Below are 17,847 nucleotides of genomic sequence, written 5' to 3'. Positions count from 1 at the left end.
GCCAGTTTCTGGAAGACACCTTCTTCAAGCAGTGGTACAGGAAGAAGTCTGCATCCTTCAAGAAAAACATGATTTTCATGCAGGACAATGCTCCATCACACACGTCCAAGTACTCCACAGCGTGGCTGCCAAGAAAGGGTATAAAAGAAGAAAAACTAATGACATGGCCACCTTGTTCACCTGATCTGGACCCCATTGAGAACCTGTGGTCCATCATCAAATGTGAGATTTACAAGGAGGGAAAACAGTACACCTCTCTGAACAGTGTCTGGGAGGCTGTGGTTGCTGCTGCACGCAATGTTGATGGTGAACAGATCAAAACACTGACAGAATCCATGGATGGCAGGCTTTTGAGTGTTCTTGCAAAGAAAGGTGGCTATATTGGTCGCTGATTTGTTTTTGTTTTGTTTTTGAATGTCAGAAATGTATATTTGTGAATGTGGAGATGTTATATTGGTTTCACTGGTAAAAATAAATAATTGAAATGGGTATATATTTGTTTTTTGTTAAGTTGCCTAATAATTATGCACAGTAATAGTCACCTGCACACACAGATATCCCCCTAAAATAGCTAAAACTAAAAACTACTTCCAAAAACATTCAGCTTTGATATTAATGATTAATGATTAATTTTTTGGGTTCATTGAGAACATGGTTGTTGTTCAATAATAACATTATTCCTCAAAAATACAACTTGCCTAATAATTCTGCACTCCCTGTATTCTGTGATGAAGCAGAGGACCTTCTGAGGCTGAAGTAATCTTAAAAACCTAGCACAATGTTGAGTGATTGGATGATAGATTTCTTGGACAGAATTGTTAGTTGCTATCAATCCACGTATGCGAAAATCCTCAAATATGGCACAGTAAGCAGATTATACCTAATCCACTTAGGGTGTTAGATTATTTTATATGCTATACACTCTGTGATCACAACGTGAGACATAATGCGACAAGATTGCACACTATATGAGCTAAATATAAGACATGGGATTTGCTTGTGAACATCACACTTGTAATGGGTGTGAAGTATTAGCTGTGGTGTGACACATAGGCTTTAGAATACTGTGTAACGAGTCACACTAAAATAGAGAACTGCATCAGCTGTTACAATGTTAATGATAATGCCATCATTCCTTTTTTAGAGTGCAACCAGTTCTGGTTAAATGCCCCCACCGACCCACCCATTTACTTGCGGTTTGATTGGCAAGCCTAAGTAAAACGAAAGTAATCACATGTTAATGATTTAAGTGGTCAGAAATAGGCCGATTTCACAGAGAACACGCTGGGAATGTCTAAATCTCACCTTACACAGGCCCCTCTAAATGCTAATCTCTCTGAAATATCTGCTGCTCCAGGACACTGTGTTTCTGGGCGACGTGTTACCTACAATTAGCCACGGCTAATTAACGGCACCACCAGCCAGCGTGTACAATAAAGCAATGAGGCATGGCTCAGTAGCTTGGCTACTAGCTGTTAAACACAGCCAGGTGTCTCATATTTTTAAAAAGCCGTCGTTAATCAAGCTTAATTATTGTACCTGCGGATCATGTGTCTGAAAATGGAAAATTACTGTATTTGTCATCACCAGGTTGCAAATGCCTTTAAGGGTGTGTAGGTGTTTTACACCACATCACGGCACATAACTGGATATCCTCTTAGCTCCCATCCTTTTATATCTGACACAGCAACAACTCTGTGAGATGATCTGATCTTGTGTTTAGTGTTTAAAGTGAATGTTATTTAACTCTGTAAGTCAAAGTGGATATTTTCTCCATCCATATTTCATCCATTCATCTCCAACTGGCTGCTGGATACTTGGTTTTAAACCACTGTTGCCCAGTGAGAGTAGAACGAGGGACAGGAGTTTGGTTCAGTGTGGGAAAAGTCAGGGAGACACTACACAGCATGTTTATTGTCTTGGGCAGCTGATACCAGCAAAATGTTCTGGTCAAAGTTTGTTGTGGTCATCCAGAGGACGAAAATGGTCCAGTGTCTGCCCCGAGGGAGGAAGATGAGAAGTGAGTCATAGAGAAGAAAGAAGGAGGCTAAACAACTATAAAAGGAGGGTAAGGTTGACAGAAATGAGCAAATAACTTCCACTGAGTGACTGGTGCTCAGCTATGACAGTCTCTCAACCAGGTTTTCAAACATAAAACCAGCAAATACCTGCAGAATGACAGAACTTTTAATCTAGGTGGTCGGAGATGGAAGATGTGAAGGTCATGGTGACATGGGGGACCAGGTGAATAAGGCCATAGACCCTCGTTACACATTTTCAAGCTGGCAACTGTTTGTAGGCATCTTTGGCTAGCAACCAAATCACTAGGAGGTTTGTGGTACAGCAGTTTTTTGTTTTTTTGCTGTTGATTTCACCTAACAAGAGCCAGCAACGTCCAGTTATCACTGACAACCAGGCAGGGAATGCACATTTTTCCATAGCATGTCCAATTTGGTGGATAACTCTCGAGGAGTGTGTACATGAAAAATGTGCAAAAACGGCACTTGTTTGTGAATTGTTGTTGCCACATGGCCCACATCAAATATTAACAGTACGTTGCTGTCTTTTTTCAGTATAATATTTAATTTTTTTTTTTCAAATGCAGCATTTTATTGGAATGTAAAGTTCAAATCATGATTTAAATGTCTTGTGGTTATTAGTACATTTACACTGTGTTCAGACTTGGATTGTTGTGAATGTGTGATGTGGTTTCTAGTGTCAGTTTGGCTGAGAACAGTGTTAAAGTTTAGCTAGCAAGGTGACAGAGAGTTCTGTAGTGATTAATAAGATCTAGCCAATGTTCATCTGCAGTAAAGTTGCTGATGGTATTGAAAACAGACAAAGCTGATATCTTGTAACAGTTCAAGGAAGAAGAAACATGCATTCAGGGTAGTCGTGCGGGGGCATATTTTACAGTTACAAATTGTTATGGAAATTGCACTGCTTTTGCCCACTTTATTATGTACACTTTGCTAGTACCAGGCTGGACCCTGTTTTGCTTTCAGAAGTGATTCAGGTGCTGGAAACAGTTCTCAGACATTGTGGTCCATATTGACATGATACCATCACACAGTTGCTGCAGATTTGTTGACTTCACAGCCATAATGTGAACGCATGTTCCCCAAGGTGCATTTGAGAAATCTGAGTGCAGTGAATTCATTGTCATCTAAGGAGCTTGGAAAGAAAAGCGCCTGGACTTTTTTAAGTTGCTTGAAGATGTTTCACCAACAACAAGGCACCAACTGTCTGCCATTTATAATCCAGTTTTGAGATCCCTTCCCAGATGCCTTAACGCCCACTCACATCCTGGGCCATTTGACCTCAGGAAATCACATGATAGGGTGGGGATAGGTTTCACAATGAGCTCACCTGAAACCTTGGCTGATTGTGACCTACACCCGTTTTCACATCTGGGCTCGTGTGATAAGGTAGAGGATCATTAGGGTGTCCATTGTCCCTCTTGGGGGGACACTCCCACAGGGCTTAAATCTGGGACTCTCCACCATTTGACCCCAGACCTGAAGAAGCTTCTCGGATGAGAGGTGAAACATCTTCAAGCAACTTAAAGAAGTCCAGACGCTTTTCTTTCCAAGCTCCTTAGACTGTGATGACCTAAATGAACCTTCACAGACAAATCATTGTCATGTTCAAGAAACCAGTTTTAGATGACTTGAACTTTGTGAGAAAACAAATCCATTACACCACCAGCACCCTGGACCACTGATATAAAGGAGGATGGATCCATGCTGTCACATTGTGTCTGGCAAATTCTGATCATATCATCTGAATGAAGCAGCAGAAAGTGAGACTCAACAGGCTAGGCAACATTTTCCAATCATCTGTTGTCCAGTTTTGGTGAGCCCATGTGAACTGTAACCTCGGTTTCCTATTTCACGCTGTCAGGAGCAGTGTTGGTCAAGTTACTTGAAAAAAGTAATCAGTAATTAATTACTGATTACTCCCCCCCCAAAAGTAATCCCGTTACTTTACTGATTACTTATTTTCAAAAGTAATTAATTACTTAGTTACTTAGTTACTTAGTTACTTTTTAAAAACACGATTTACAACCTGAAGAGGTGATAAAGTGATAGATCTTTCAGCCCAATTCTACTTTTTCTACATAATCCATCATACAAAATGTAATCAAATGGAAAAGTCTCTTTTTTTAACTTGTTTTATCAGTTTTAATCTTTTAACTTTATGCATCAAGCAAAACATTTAATTATATGCAACATTCTCTGACTTGAATAAATTAGTTTAACATTTAAACCTATTTTCTACACATTCCAGCACATAAAATAAAATATTTTTTGTGTTTTCACTCACTCTTTCAAACAGATGCAAGTAAAACACAGCAGAAAATAAATAAAGTCAAAGACTCAGCGGCCCTTTTGCTCTATTTTCACCTGTAAAGCAGGAGCAGGGTAGGCGGAGGGTTACCCTGGTGCAGGTGTGCTGCGGTCAGTTGAAGAATCCGCGCGAGTGTCTCTGTGAGTTTCCCATCACGTCGTAGCTACTCGGTGCTTGCTCGGAAGTTTAGGGGTTTTTTTTCGCTGTAAAAAGAAGTTTTCTTCCCACGCACGATGGACGCTAATGTTTTTGTCACTTTTTATGGAATCAAACTCAAAGTAAGATCAGTACTTCCACGCTTTAAACGCTGCACGCTCATACTCTCTCCCGCACTCGATATATTATCCATTGTTGATCTGCACACAGCTGCTGTCACCAACGTCGCACTTGCTTACGTCACTGTCATGAGACATTCTCGCAAAAAAAATCACGGTTTTAGTAACGCAGTAACGCAGCGTTCCTACGGGAAAGTAACGGTAATCTAATTACCGATTTTGCAATAGTAATCCCTTACTTTACTCGTTACTTGAAAAAAGTAATCAGATTACAGTAACGCGTTACAAGTAACGCGTTACTGCCCATCTCTGGTCAGGAGTGCCACTCCAATTTGGTTTTCTGCTGTTGTAGCGCATCTTCCTCAAGATTTAAAGTACTGTGAATTCAAAGATGTTCTTCTGCATACTTTGGGTGTAAAAACTGTTTATTTGAGTTACTGTTGCCTTTCTATCAGGTCAAAGCAGGCTTGCCTAGTTCTCCTCTGATCTCTGGCATCAACGAGGCATTTCCTCCCACAGAACTGCCGCTCACTGGATATTTTCTCTTTTTCAGATCATTCTCTGTAAACCCTAGAAACTGGGAAAATCCCAGGAGATCAACAGTTTCTGAAATACTCCGATTAGTCTTTTGACACCAACAACCATGCCATGTTCAAAGTAACTGGCATGGTCCCCATTCTGATGCTCAGTTTGAACATCAAGAAGTCATCTAGACCAAGTCTAGATGACTAAATGTGTTTACTTAGGGTGGCTGATTCAATATTTGTGGTAAGCAATTGATTAGGTGTAACTAATAAATAACTAATAAAGTGTGTAACTAATAAAATGTGGGATCCCACATTTTGTTGTAGGCATAAAAATTGATGTTAATTCAGCTACAGACACACAAGCAGATGATAGATGTTACCTTTCATAAAGTTTTGAAAGGCCTTTTATATAACAATATAACAAAAACAAAAAACTGTTAGATAAGAAGTCAGACAGCATACATGCACACACTTGCACAGAAATGAAGCCAAAACTACTTTTTGGACTTTGGGATTACAAGAGTCAAGTTTCACTAGAGAGCCTCCTTATATCCATGTTCACCATAATCTTGCAGGTGTCACTGACGATTTAATCACTGATTTTCTTTTGGAGGAATGAGGGAGTAAATTAGTGTTGTTCTCTGCTGTAATCCTAAAATTTCATCCCTTCTAAAGTCGGCTTCCTCTACTGTTTTCTGAGTGATTTGCAGTTGATCGGGAGATGAATGGTTTGCCAAGTTTTAACACTGAGCCCTTGTGGATTCTCTAACAAGGCCAGGCCTGTCTAATACAAAACACTACACAAATCGAGCTCCTTTCTGCCTGATCTGCAGTAATTCCCCCAGCTCACATCACTTCCTCACTTGCAGATCTCGCAGTTATACAGCACACACTGTAATGCCAGCAAATTACTTTTCAAAACTGCTCAACTGCTAATTAGATAGCTTTGGTGCAGACGTGCTGGGTCAGTGACCCTCTGCCCTACAGAAGTGCTCTTAAGCAAGACAGAATCCCTCATTGTTCCTGAACTCGATTCTCCCTGAGCAGGGGCAAAGTTAAAAGAATGTTTCGATAAGAAGATTGATATAATAGTTTGAGACTGCTCTGGTATTGACTTAAGTGTTTCACAACAAAAATAAATAAATCTTGAAGCACCTACGTTAAAGAGTTGTCCCAAAAATATCACATTTGATTTGATTAAAAACAGGCAGGAAGCACAGTTGCAGCACAGTCACGCACGATTTCATTTCGTGCAATTCAAAGTAGATCTGAATGTAGGGCACGGAAAAAGAGACAGAGAGAGAGAGAGAGCGGTGAGAGGAAGTAATCACTAAAGTGAATTGATCAATCGATGCATTTATTTTCTTGTACATGAAAACAAATACACGCACGCAGCACACACACGGGTATTTCTGGTGAATGGTAATGCTGTCATAATGAGGGTAAGCTGGACTACACCCATGTGAGAGATGAGTGGGTGCTCTGGAGCCAGGCTGGCAAAACCACAATTGACCAGTCTGCCCAGTCGAGTATACACTTCATAAATGTAACGCCATGATGTCAGTTTAAAACTCACCTTTGCCCAGTTCAGCCCAGTCCTCGTTTCTGTCAGTGAGCATATTACATTTGCTGAGTTCCCTCAGTTTCTCTTGTTCTTCTACATTCAAACACACCTACAGATGAATGAGGACACGGTGTGCTCCCCCCTCTGCACCACTCTCCCTTCCTTCACCTTATCCCTTCTCACACCTGCTCGCCTCCATTCCAACCTTATCCTCTTTTCTCACCCCTGCACCTCACCAACACTTCAGCTCAATTAGTCTCTTTTCCACTGCTCCTCTAGTCATCCTTAAACAGATTTAAGTCTTACTCTCATTCACTCCCTCCTTCCCTCTCCGGTTTCTGGCCTCATGCATCATGAAGGATATTTTCCAGTGTGACAGTCAGTTAGAAATGTGAATAAATATAGATCAGAAGCCTTAAAGACAACGTACGTGTAAGTGAGCACATATCAGGCCTAAACGCTGCAGACACGCCTCAGGGAGGGGTTTTGCCGAGTCATGATTTCTCTCGGTTTAAATCAGCAGCGTGGTGTGATTTACCTGCTTGCGAGCACGTCTCTTGTTTCAGGTCTTAAGGTTCGCAGGACTTTAATCTGACTAGCTTTCCTTGTTCTCCATTTTCGCCCTGTGGAAACCTGATCTCAACCTGAGTCATTTTCATATTCATCAATCTGTCATTATATATTTCAGGTAAAGAGGCAATGCTGTCATTTGTTGTATGCCTGGATTTGAAAATTGCACAAGAAATATATGTCATGAATCACTGTGTGGCAGGCAAGCAGGAGTGGTGGACCCAAAATGCAGAACTCAGACACGGAAGTGAAACTTAAGGCGCAGCTTTATTGCTGGGAAAAACCTCGTACAAACTAAACTCACCAAAAGAAAACCAAAAGTCAGAACAGAGGAACCAAGGACTGAAACACTGGAAAGAAACACTAAACTGGAGCAGGAGACCAAACACTGGGAACATAGAAGCAGAACACACAGCTAGTTGAGGGTACGACGCGACACTGACACAGAGAAACACAGGGCTTAAATACACAGACGGCAGTAATCAAGGGATGAGAGACAGGAGGGGAACACACCTGGGAGAAATCACAGCTGACGAGACTGAGCACACTCACATATGACACAAACCTTCACAATAAAACAGGAAACTCAGACACATGGAACCAGACAAGACATTGAACTAAACAGACAGATTCACAAACAGATGGGGTGACACCATAGACAGAGACAGACTCAAAGGCAGACCAAATATAACACACAGAACTCAAACAATAATAATCATCATCATCATAAACTAGAAAATGATAACTAAAAGCGCTGGGTCACCGACCCAGGACCATGACAGTACCCCCCCCTCAAGGGCGGGCTCCAGACCGCCCAACAGAAGCACAAAAAACAGCCAAAAACAGAAAACAACCCCACCAGGGTGGGTGGCGGGGGACCAGGAAGGAGGGACAGAGCCCAGAAAGACCCAGAAGGTCAAGTTCAGGGGGCCGACCCGGAGGCCGACAGCGCAGGAGGCCAAAACGGTTCAGTTCCGGGGGCCGACCGTGTGGACGGCAACTGCGACGATGGGCAAACAGTTCCGGGGGCCGACCGTGTGGACGGCAACTGCGACGACGGGCAAACAGTTCTGGGGGCCGGCCGTGCGGAAGGCAACGGCGGCGGCGAAGGAGGCGACGTGGAAACAGTTCAGGAGGCCGGCCGCGCGCAAGGCAACGGCGGCGGCGAAGGAGGCGACGGAACAGTTCAGGAGGCCGGCCGCGCGCAAGGCAACGGCGGCGGCGAAGGAGACGACGGAACAGTTCAGGAGGCCGGCCGCGCGCAAGGCAACGGCGGCGGCGAAGGAGACGACGGAGCAGTTCAGGAGGCCGACCGCGCGGAAGGCAGCGGCGGCCCTCCAGTCCCAGGCGTGCTGGCCATGGCCTGGTGGGCACAGGACCAGACGAGGCAGGACCAGACGAGGCAGGACCAGACGAGGCAGGACCAGACGAGGCAGGACCAGACGGGGATGACGAGGATGCAGAAGCGGAGGCCGGACCAGGCAAGGCAGCTGATGAGGAAGCCGGACCAGGCAAAGCAGCTGATGAGGAAGCCGGACCAGGCAAAGCAGCTGATGAGGAAGCTGAAGAGGAGGCCACTGCAGGTGATGCGGAGGCTGGACCAGGCGAGGATAAAGACACGGAGGCTGGACCAGGCGAGGATGAAGACACGGAGGCTGGACCAGGCGAGGATGAAGACACGGAGGCTGGACCAGGTGAAGCGGATGAAGCCGAAGCATGCGCTGGACCAGGCGACGCTGAGGATGCTGAATCCGGACCAGGCGACGGCGTGGAGGATGCAGCAGAGGCCGGGCCAGGCAACGGCGTGGAGGATGCAGACGGAGGCGCTGCAGCAGGTGGCGGCATGGATGAAACCGCTGCTGCAAGCGCGGATGAGGCTGCTGGTGGAGCAGCTGGAGGCTGGATGGGCTCCTCGGGCCCCCCAACTGACGAGAAAGGAGGCTGGATGGGCTCCTCGGGCCCCCCAACTGACGAGAAAGGAGGCTGGACGGGCTCCTCGGGCCCCCCAACTGACGAGAAAGGAGGCTGGACGGGCTCCTCGGGCCCCCTGGCACACACAGAACAGGACCAGCAGGCGCGGGGGCCTCTGGCAGGAACGCAACAGGACCAGCAGGCGCGGGGGCCTCTGGCAGGAACGCAACAGGACCAGCAGGCGCGGGGGCCTCTGGCAGGAACGCAACAGGACCAGCAGGCGCGGGGGCCTCTGGCAAACACATGGCAGACTGCAGCTGCACAGAGCATTGAGTCTGCTCAGGCAGCAACGGCCGGGTGCGGTCCTCAGCTGGCTTCTTAACCGCCAGGGGTCCAGAGTCTGCTGGGGGCTGAAACCCAGCCTCTGGGGAGGCCCTGGAGTGAATCTCAGTCTCAGAGCTGGCCAGCTTTTGAGGACTGATAACAATATTGTTTGGTTTGTCTCTCTGATTAGAATTCAAGGTTGTGGAACAGTTCTGTAAGGGTTGGATAGACATAGCTTGCTGTACCGGAGGTGTAGGTGAAGATGATGGCTGTATAGGTGGCTGAGCTGAGGGCAACTGAGGAAAAGGTCGGGAAAATGATGGTTGTGAAGTTTGAAACCGAGCTGATGATAAGGCTGATGATTCCTCTACCAACTGAGCTATTGACTGGGCTAAGGATTGAAATAAGGTTTGTAGTAAGTCAGGCTGTGGATGTGACTGTGCTATGGGAAGCGAGGCTGAATGTGGTGGAGGTGGCGACTGAGCTTCGGGCCGGGCGGCTAACTGAGCTTCGGGCCGGGCGGCTAACTGAGCTTCGGGCCGGGCGGCTAACTGAGCTTCGGGCCGGGCGGCTAACTGAGCTTGGGGCGAAAATGGTGGTGGTGGAGTTGGTGTCTGGGCTACAGGCGGCTTCTGAGCAGGGAACACAGGACACTGAGCTACAGGTGGCTGCTGAGCAGGTGACACTGGAGACTGAGCTACAGACGGCTGCTGAGCAGGGGACTGAGCTGAAAGCGGACGGGCAGCTGACTGAATAAACATAGCTCCAGAATAAACAGTTCCAGATGAAACAGTCTTAACTCCTGGGTCCGAGGGAGCATCAGAAGCACAGTCTTTTGAACCAAAGTGGAAACGATCGCTCTCAAAATGAATACTGTCATTTTCTGGAACAGGAGGAATAGAGGATCTAGAGTTCATGAAGCTGACGTTAGCGGCCTTGGGGGAAACGGTACGTTTATCCCTCGACACAGAAGGCGAATGTAGGGGGACTTTGTCACTCACCCTAGGCGGTTGGTCGAGAAGAGTCCCAGGCTCCTGCCGGAGCCGTGAGTGCTGGCGGCACGTTCGCCGCTTCCAAGTTGAAGAGGGAGAAGGGCTGGCTGAAGGTGATGTGGGAAAACTCGGCTGCAGTTGCTCCTGCTGCGGTGTGGAAATGTTGGGTGCACTGGGGGGAACAATGATAATCCCCAGCATTTTATAAAATGCCTGTGCTGGCGTGAGCTGATTGCTTGCAGGCTCGTAGTAATCCTCCCGGGACCGGCTGGAGCGTTTTCTGCGAGACCTGGGCGTCCGCGGAGAGGAAGCAGGTGAGTGGACCGAAGGGTAAGCAGCTAGTGAGGAACGGCAGCACGGAGGCCCTCCAAGCGCTAGCCGAGTCCCGTCAAAACGGGAGCTGCGCTTCCACGGTGAGTCCACTGGATCCATTACTGGTCGCGTCGTTCTGTCATGAATCGCTGTGTGGCAGGCAAGCAGGAGTGGTGGACCCAAAATGCAGAACTCAGACACGGAAGTGAAACTTAAGGCGCAGCTTTATTGCTGGGAAAAACCTCGTACAAACTAAACTCACCAAAAGAAAACCAAAAGTCAGAACAGAGGAACCAAGGACTGAAACACTGGAAAGAAACACTAAACTGGAGCAGGAGACCAAACACTGGGAACATAGAAGCAGAACACACAGCTAGTTGAGGGTACGACGCGACACTGACACAGAGAAACACAGGGCTTAAATACACAGACGGCAGTAATCAAGGGATGAGAGACAGGAGGGGAACACACCTGGGAGAAATCACAGCTGACGAGACTGAGCACACTCACATATGACACAAACCTTCACAATAAAACAGGAAACTCAGACACATGGAACCAGACAAGACATTGAACTAAACAGACAGATTCACAAACAGATGGGGTGACACCATAGACAGAGACAGACTCAAAGGCAGACCAAATATAACACACAGAACTCAAACAATAATAATCATCATCATCATAAACTAGAAAATGATAACTAAAAGCGCTGGGTCACCGACCCAGGACCATGACAGTACCCCCCCCTCAAGGGCGGGCTCCAGACCGCCCAACAGAAGCACAAAAAACAGCCAAAAACAGAAAACAACCCCACCAGGGTGGGTGGCGGGGGACCAGGAAGGAGGGACAGAGCCCAGAAAGACCCAGAAGGTCAAGTTCAGGGGGCCGACCCGGAGGCCGACAGCGCAGGAGGCCAAAACGGTTCAGTTCCGGGGGCCGACCGTGTGGACGGCAACTGCGACGATGGGCAAACAGTTCCGGGGGCCGACCGTGTGGACGGCAACTGCGACGACGGGCAAACAGTTCTGGGGGCCGGCCGTGCGGAAGGCAACGGCGGCGGCGAAGGAGGCGACGTGGAAACAGTTCAGGAGGCCGGCCGCGCGCAAGGCAACGGCGGCGGCGAAGGAGGCGACGGAACAGTTCAGGAGGCCGGCCGCGCGCAAGGCAACGGCGGCGGCGAAGGAGACGACGGAACAGTTCAGGAGGCCGGCCGCGCGCAAGGCAACGGCGGCGGCGAAGGAGACGACGGAGCAGTTCAGGAGGCCGACCGCGCGGAAGGCAGCGGCGGCCCTCCAGTCCCAGGCGTGCTGGCCATGGCCTGGTGGGCACAGGACCAGACGAGGCAGGACCAGACGAGGCAGGACCAGACGAGGCAGGACCAGACGGGGATGACGAGGATGCAGAAGCGGAGGCCGGACCAGGCAAGGCAGCTGATGAGGAAGCCGGACCAGGCAAAGCAGCTGATGAGGAAGCCGGACCAGGCAAAGCAGCTGATGAGGAAGCCGGACCAGGCAAAGCAGCTGATGAGGAAGCTGAAGAGGAGGCCACTGCAGGTGATGCGGAGGCTGGACCAGGCGAGGATGAAGACACGGAGGCTGGACCAGGCGAGGATGAAGACACGGAGGCTGGACCAGGCGAGGATGAAGACACGGAGGCTGGACCAGGTGAAGCGGATGAAGCCGAAGCATGCGCTGGACCAGGCGACGCTGAGGATGCTGAATCCGGACCAGGCGACGGCGTGGAGGATGCAGCAGAGGCCGGGCCAGGCAACGGCGTGGAGGATGCAGACGGAGGCGCTGCAGCAGGTGGCGGCATGGATGAAACCGCTGCTGCAAGCGCGGATGAGGCTGCTGGTGGAGCAGCTGGAGGCTGGATGGGCTCCTCGGGCCCCCCAACTGACGAGAAAGGAGGCTGGATGGGCTCCTCGGGCCCCCCAACTGACGAGAAAGGAGGCTGGACGGGCTCCTCGGGCCCCCCAACTGACGAGAAAGGAGGCTGGACGGGCTCCTCGGGCCCCCCAACTGACGAGAAAGGAGGCTGGACGGGCTCCTCGGGCCTCCTGGCACACACAGAACAGGACCAGCAGGCGCGGGGGCCTCTGGCAGGAACGCAACAGGACCAGCAGGCGCGGGGGCCTCTGGCAGGAACGCAACAGGACCAGCAGGCGCGGGGGCCTCTGGCAGGAACGCAACAGGACCAGCAGGCGCGGGGGCCTCTGGCAGGAACGCAACAGGACCAGCAGGCGCGGGGGCCTCTGGCAGGAACGCAACAGGACCAGCAGGCGCGGGGGCCTCTGGCAAACACATGGCAGACTGCAGCTGCACAGAGCATTGAGTCTGCTCAGGCAGCAACGGCCGGGTGCGGTCCTCAGCTGGCTTCTTAACCGCCAGGGGTCCAGAGTCTGCTGGGGGCTGAAACCCAGCCTCTGGGGAGGCCCTGGAGTGAATCTCAGTCTCAGAGCTGGCCAGCTTTTGAGGACTGATAACAATATTGTTTGGTTTGTCTCTCTGATTAGAATTCAAGGTTGTGGAACAGTTCTGTAAGGGTTGGATAGACATAGCTTGCTGTACCGGAGGTGTAGGTGAAGATGATGGCTGTATAGGTGGCTGAGCTGAGGGCAACTGAGGAAAAGGTCGGGAAAATGATGGTTGTGAAGTTTGAAACCGAGCTGATGATAAGGCTGATGATTCCTCTACCAACTGAGCTATTGACTGGGCTAAGGATTGAAATAAGGTTTGTAGTAAGTCAGGCTGTGGATGTGACTGTGCTATGGGAAGCGAGGCTGAATGTGGTGGAGGTGGCGACTGAGCTTCGGGCCGGGCGGCTAACTGAGCTTCGGGCCGGGCGGCTAACTGAGCTTCGGGCCGGGCGGCTAACTGAGCTTCGGGCCGGGCGGCTAACTGAGCTTGGGGCGAAAATGGTGGTGGTGGAGTTGGTGTCTGGGCTACAGGCGGCTTCTGAGCAGGGAACACAGGACACTGAGCTACAGGTGGCTGCTGAGCAGGTGACACTGGAGACTGAGCTACAGACGGCTGCTGAGCAGGGGACTGAGCTGAAAGCGGACGGGCAGCTGACTGAATAAACATAGCTCCAGAATAAACAGTTCCAGATGAAACAGTCTTAACTCCTGGGTCCGAGGGAGCATCAGAAGCACAGTCTTTTGAACCAAAGTGGAAACGATCGCTCTCAAAATGAATACTGTCATTTTCTGGAACAGGAGGAATAGAGGATCTAGAGTTCATGAAGCTGACGTTAGCGGCCTTGGGGGAAACGGTACGTTTATCCCTCGACACAGAAGGCGAATGTAGGGGGACTTTGTCACTCACCCTAGGCGGTTGGTCGAGAAGAGTCCCAGGCTCCTGCCGGAGCCGTGAGTGCTGGCGGCACGTTCGCCGCTTCCAAGTTGAAGAGGGAGAAGGGCTGGCTGAAGGTGATGTGGGAAAACTCGGCTGCAGTTGCTCCTGCTGCGGTGTGGAAATGTTGGGTGCACTGGGGGGAACAATGATAATCCCCAGCATTTTATAAAATGCCTGTGCTGGCGTGAGCTGATTGCTTGCAGGCTCGTAGTAATCCTCCCGGGACCGGCTGGAGCGTTTTCTGCGAGACCTGGGCGTCCGCGGAGAGGAAGCAGGTGAGTGGACCGAAGGGTAAGCAGCTAGTGAGGAACGGCAGCACGGAGGCCCTCCAAGCGCTAGCCGAGTCCCGTCAAAACGGGAGCTGCGCTTCCACGGTGAGTCCACTGGATCCATTACTGGTCGCGTCGTTCTGTCATGAATCGCTGTGTGGCAGGCAAGCAGGAGTGGTGGACCCAAAATGCAGAACTCAGACACGGAAGTGAAACTTAAGGCGCAGCTTTATTGCTGGGAAAAACCTCGTACAAACTAAACTCACCAAAAGAAAACCAAAAGTCAGAACAGAGGAACCAAGGACTGAAACACTGGAAAGAAACACTAAACTGGAGCAGGAGACCAAACACTGGGAACATAGAAGCAGAACACACAGCTAGTTGAGGGTACGACGCGACACTGACACAGAGAAACACAGGGCTTAAATACACAGACGGCAGTAATCAAGGGATGAGAGACAGGAGGGGAACACACCTGGGAGAAATCACAGCTGACGAGACTGAGCACACTCACATATGACACAAACCTTCACAATAAAACAGGAAACTCAGACACATGGAACCAGACAAGACATTGAACTAAACAGACAGATTCACAAACAGATGGGGTGACACCATAGACAGAGACAGACTCAAAGGCAGACCAAATATAACACACAGAACTCAAACAATAATAATCATCATCATCATAAACTAGAAAATGATAACTAAAAGCGCTGGGTCACCGACCCAGGACCATGACAATATAGCTTTCAATTGTGCATTGTTACTTCCCTCCCTTGGTCACACCACATACTATAATGACTCTCTGGGTGTGGTCAGGGAAATAACAGACTAACTCATATACATAACAGGTAAACTGTCCCATTTAATATTGCCTGCAGTGGAAAAATCCCTCAGTTCCCTTTGTAATTTTTGAAATGTTTACATCTGCTTTAATAAATAGTTAAACAATAACTTGATTGTCAGTATGTAATGAAATATCACCTGCAGTGACCACACCATAAAGATGATCTACCAACAGTTTTTCTTTTGACTTTATGGAAAACAGGTTTGCTGTTTTAGTCACATTTAGCTGTCTTCGACATAAAGCCACAAGAGGAAGATATTTTCGGGTAAAAGGTAAGGCGAACGCCTTACTATATGCTTTTCACACCTAACAAGGGAACCTAGTGGAATATTTAACTGTTAGATATTTCATGCTATTTTATGCCAAATATTCAAAATTTCTAAAGCTTCAAACCACCTAATTTTATTTTGCCTTTCTTGACAACCAGAAATCCACCTAACAGACACAGAAGAACTGTTGGATGAAGCTATTTATCGAGGACTAACTACCCCCGAAAATTCAGCATAAGAATTTGTTCGCTCCAAAGTAGTGCATGTGTCTAGAATCAGAAAGAGATTGCACAAATCTGATTTGCAAGGTGGTCCAGTGATTAACACTTTTGCCTCACACCAAGAAAGGTCTAAGTTCAAACCTATAGTGGGTTAACCCTAACCCCTAATGTCCAAATATCCCCCCAAAAGGCCATGGGATGGCAAGGTCCCAAGTTGATCTGATAATCTTTTGCATTCTTCTGTGTCTTTGACTCGGATATTAATCGCAATGCTCAAAATCCAGCAAAGCACAAAGACCAGTCATGCTGATCATGACATGTTGCACCAGTTAAAAGTAAATAAAAGGAGCACCAGAGCAGTCTTCCGTTGAGTGTGATATTTTTCTTTCATTCTGCAATGGTGTGATTCGATTGCATCATCAGTATATGATGTGATATCGATAGATTTCACTGTTTTCACAAACACTCCTTACAGATAAAGTTCCCCATTCAGATTTACTTATCTTCCTTTTTGGGGAAACGTGAAAAGAAAGTTTGATTTGCCTGTTTTCCAACCACACACATGTACACACATGTCAGCTGCTTTTACACACCTTTTTTTTTTGCTTTCAGTTTACCTGACTGTTGTTTTTTGGTGTGGTTAGAGTAATCAGGACCAATAATTTTATTGAATTCTGTCCATACTGTATAGGAATGTTTCTTGTTTGTTAAGCTACTTTAAGACTGACCTGTGAATCATTCAATAAGAAAAAGAAAATGAAAATGTGTTGCGTTTACCCACCACAGACCAATTTTAAATAGTTTTTTATGCACTTTGTTACCAGCAGCCTGTTGTAAAACCTGAATGTAGGAAAAATGCTAAATATAACAGCTTGGCAGGCATAAATGGTACCTTTGTTCCAACAAGTTGATTCTTAAACAGCAGAAATAGAAAAAAAAATCTAGCAAAGACCTGACACTGGACCTGAGAGATGCATCTGGCCCTTCAATCGATCCATCTGCTGTTCACTGAAGCCTCATCAGAAATCGCATCAGCGGAAGGGTGGCTGTCAAGAAGCCATTCCTAAGGGAAACAGGGAGAAAAGGATGAGATATACCAAACTACACAAGAACTGGAAAGAGAATAAGTGCCAACATCATTTGTCATCAATATGCATGGAGCAGATTGGAGGAGAAGTACAACAGTGAGTACAAGGCTTTGTAGTTGTTTGAGGCTGTTTTTCAGTCAATGGTGTTGGAGATCTTGTCAGAACTGATGGAATTATGAATGCAGAAAAGCATCTTCAGATTTTGATCCACCATTGGGAAAACATCTGATTGGCAACGATTCATGATTGCAAATACGCTGCTCATGGAGTAAACACTATTAGTCATGGATTGGCCTCCCCAGAGCCCGGACTTCAACATTATTGAAGCAGCGTGGGATTATCTCAACAGAGAACAGAATGAAAGCAGCCAACATCCAAAGAACAGCTTTAAATGTCGTCCAAGAAGCCTGGAGAATTATTCAATGACTAATGACATTCAAGCTTGTTAGAATTGCACAAACTCTTTTGCCTTGTATACTGTGTTTACATCTTTTCCCCACTTTTCTTGCAGAATATGAAGAAATGAGAGGTGACTTTTTTTGCACAGTACTGTATATTATCCATTTGTTGGTGAGATCATAGTTATAAACAACAAATTCCCCTCTGAGTCTTTTTATGAAACATATAAAAATCTGAAAAAGTTTAAATCATGTTAACATAATTCATCTGGACAATCTGGACAGGCAGCTAACTTGCTTGCTTCTTTCTGGGCTCATGTTAAATCACAGATTAGATGGTTTATGGCATTCTTGTGGGAGTTTTACCCAGTGAAGGGGGGCCCACAATTTACAGGGATTATATGGTGTGCTTTATATCTAGGTATGCACATAAAGAGCATGAGCCAGGGAGAGCAGAGCTTTTGCATGGCTGCATTAGCACCATGCAGGAGCTAATCCAGCAAGCAGCAAGCAATGGGGCTAAGTGGAACAGAGTTTTAAAACAAACACGTCCAAAGAGCCAAAAACT

General features: G+C 47.7%; 1 long non-coding RNA gene across 1 annotated transcript in view; it reads right to left on the bottom strand.

Moving 5' to 3' along the window:
- Nucleotides 1–6,975, bottom strand: part of LOC146691693 (uncharacterized) — a 33,042-nt gene extending 26,067 nt beyond the window's left edge. Inside the window, exon 1 of the long non-coding RNA XR_014915085.1 lies at nucleotides 6,729–6,975. This is a non-coding gene — a long non-coding RNA (uncharacterized LOC146691693). The remainder of the gene's footprint in view (nucleotides 1–6,728) is intronic.
- Between the last annotated feature and the right edge of the window lie 10,872 nt (nucleotides 6,976–17,847).

This window comes from Copadichromis virginalis, linkage group LG15, assembly GCF_057382275.1.
Source record: "Copadichromis virginalis isolate Kocher_CV1m ecotype Utaka linkage group LG15, C_Virginalis_male_GT1.1, whole genome shotgun sequence".
Taxonomy (NCBI): domain Eukaryota; kingdom Metazoa; phylum Chordata; class Actinopteri; order Cichliformes; family Cichlidae; genus Copadichromis; species Copadichromis virginalis.
This window is presented reverse-complemented; position numbering and strand designations above follow the sequence as displayed.